The 1,878-nt window shown below is 49.4% G+C and overlaps 1 non-coding gene across 1 annotated transcript; it reads left to right on the forward strand.

The window, feature by feature from the left end:
• The first annotated feature begins 334 nt into the window (after nt 1-334).
• On the forward strand, nt 335-416 carry Trnal-uag. The gene has a single exon. It is a non-coding gene; the product is annotated as a tRNA-Leu (tRNA).
• Nucleotides 417-1,878: the final 1,462 nt, after the last annotated feature.

The raw sequence follows: 1,878 nt of genomic DNA on the forward strand, positions 1-1,878 counted from the left end.
GAACTGGCCTTGGCCTCGGCCTTTCAGTGAATGCGTCTCGGGCCTTCCGAACGGAGAAATTCAAACTCCACGATCAGAAAAACACTTGGAGACGGGAAGCTGCCGCGGTCGCCCCTCCAGGTGTGGCCGGCTGGGTTGCGGACTCCAGTCCGGAGGACAGTTTGTTTAACCCGCTCCCTCCAGAGCCGAGCCGTCAGTGTGCGAGGAGGGCAGCGCGATGGGGAAAATCCTCCAACTCTGGCTTTCGGCGCACGGTTTTGGCTTTCGGTGCACGGTTTAAAGAGAATGCAATGATGTAAATAGCTAGGATACACAAAACGGAGGCAGGCAGATTGGTAGTGTGGCCGAGCGGTCTAAGGCGCTGGATTTAGGCTCCAGTCTCTTCGGAGGCGTGGGTTCGAATCCCACCGCTGCCAATGTTTTCTTGATCTCATGTGTCTTTCAATCCCTGCACTCTCTGAAAATGCGATTGTTTTCTAAACTCCCGCCAGGAGGCACTGGCAAGCTCTCGAGATCTCTCAGGGCCAGACCGCACCAAGGCGTCAGGCATTGCAGCAGGGTTGAAAGCCTGAGGGCTCATGTCGGCCTCTGGATGAAATAACGGTGTTGTTTTTCTCCTCGGCACCTCCCAGCTGTCTCCCCCATCTGTCCTGCCTTTCCTACACAAACCACTAGGAAGACCTGTGAAGGACTTGAGCCAAACAAGATCAGAACCAAAGAGTCCTAGGATGAGTATGAAGTCAGGGGCAATGCTGTTTGGAAGCTTTGTTTTGTTCTCAGACAGAGTCTCGTGTAGCCTGTTCTGGAACTTGATATGTAACTGAGCGTGACGTTTGAACCCCTGAGCCCCTTGCCTGTACCTTTGCTGGAATTTGAGGTCCTTTAAAGAGACATTCTCTCATGGTGGCCTCCCTAACTAATCAAATGTGACAAAACTGTCCCCAGATATGGTCAAATGGGACTTCGAAGAATAGTTTTGGCCTTTATCGTTTTATTTGTTGCTGGCTTATGAATTTTAGGATATGGTTCTAGAGCCAGACCTGGCGTGGTCATCACTGAGTAGCTCAGGCTGGTCTCAGACTTAGAGTAAGGACTCAGACTGACTGCCATGTGCTGGGTGCAGGCTGTGGTGGTTTGATTACCAGCTGGTGACCCTGTGTGGAGAGGGGGCACAGCCTCGCTTGAGGAAGTGTGTCGTTACCAGCAGGCTTTGAGTGTTCAGTCTAACCTTGCTTCCAGCTTGCTCTCTCTGTATCCTATTTGGGGTGTGTTCAGCCACTTTTGTAGTGATATATTGTTTGTGATTTATTAAAGCTTACCTGAGGGTTCATAAAGCAAAGTCAACCATAAGCCATAGAAGCCAGAAGCTTCAGTTCCAGCAGCCAGAAGCTAGGAGATGGTGGCACACGCCTTTAATTCTAGGACTCAGGATTAAAAGGTAGATGGATCTCTGTGAGTCCAAGACCACCCAGATCTACACAAGGTGAATCAGTCTAAAAGAGAATTATAGCTCACACCTTTAATCCCAACATTAGGGAAGTATATAAAACAGAAACAAGGTCTCAGAGAGGCATTTATTTTCCAGTCACGCTGAGGAAAGGTTACAGTCTGAGGCTTGGTGAGAGCTGGTGGAGACAGGACCAGCCCATTCAACCTGAGGTAGAGTAAGAAGCTAGCGGCCAGCTGCTTTGCTTTTCTGATATTCAACTTGAAGTTTGAACGGCAATGGGCAATGTCTGTCTCTGGGTCTTTTATTAATTCGTGTTACAAGTTTCCTTGCTGACCTCTGTAGACGATGTCACTCTGGCTGGAGCCCTTTTTTGGTTTTGAGATGGGATATTTCTATGTAGATCCAGAAGTCACTGGACAGAGCAGGCA

This window comes from Mesocricetus auratus, unplaced genomic scaffold, assembly GCF_017639785.1.
Source record: "Mesocricetus auratus isolate SY011 unplaced genomic scaffold, BCM_Maur_2.0 Super-Scaffold_100048, whole genome shotgun sequence".
Lineage (NCBI taxonomy): Eukaryota > Metazoa > Chordata > Mammalia > Rodentia > Cricetidae > Mesocricetus > Mesocricetus auratus.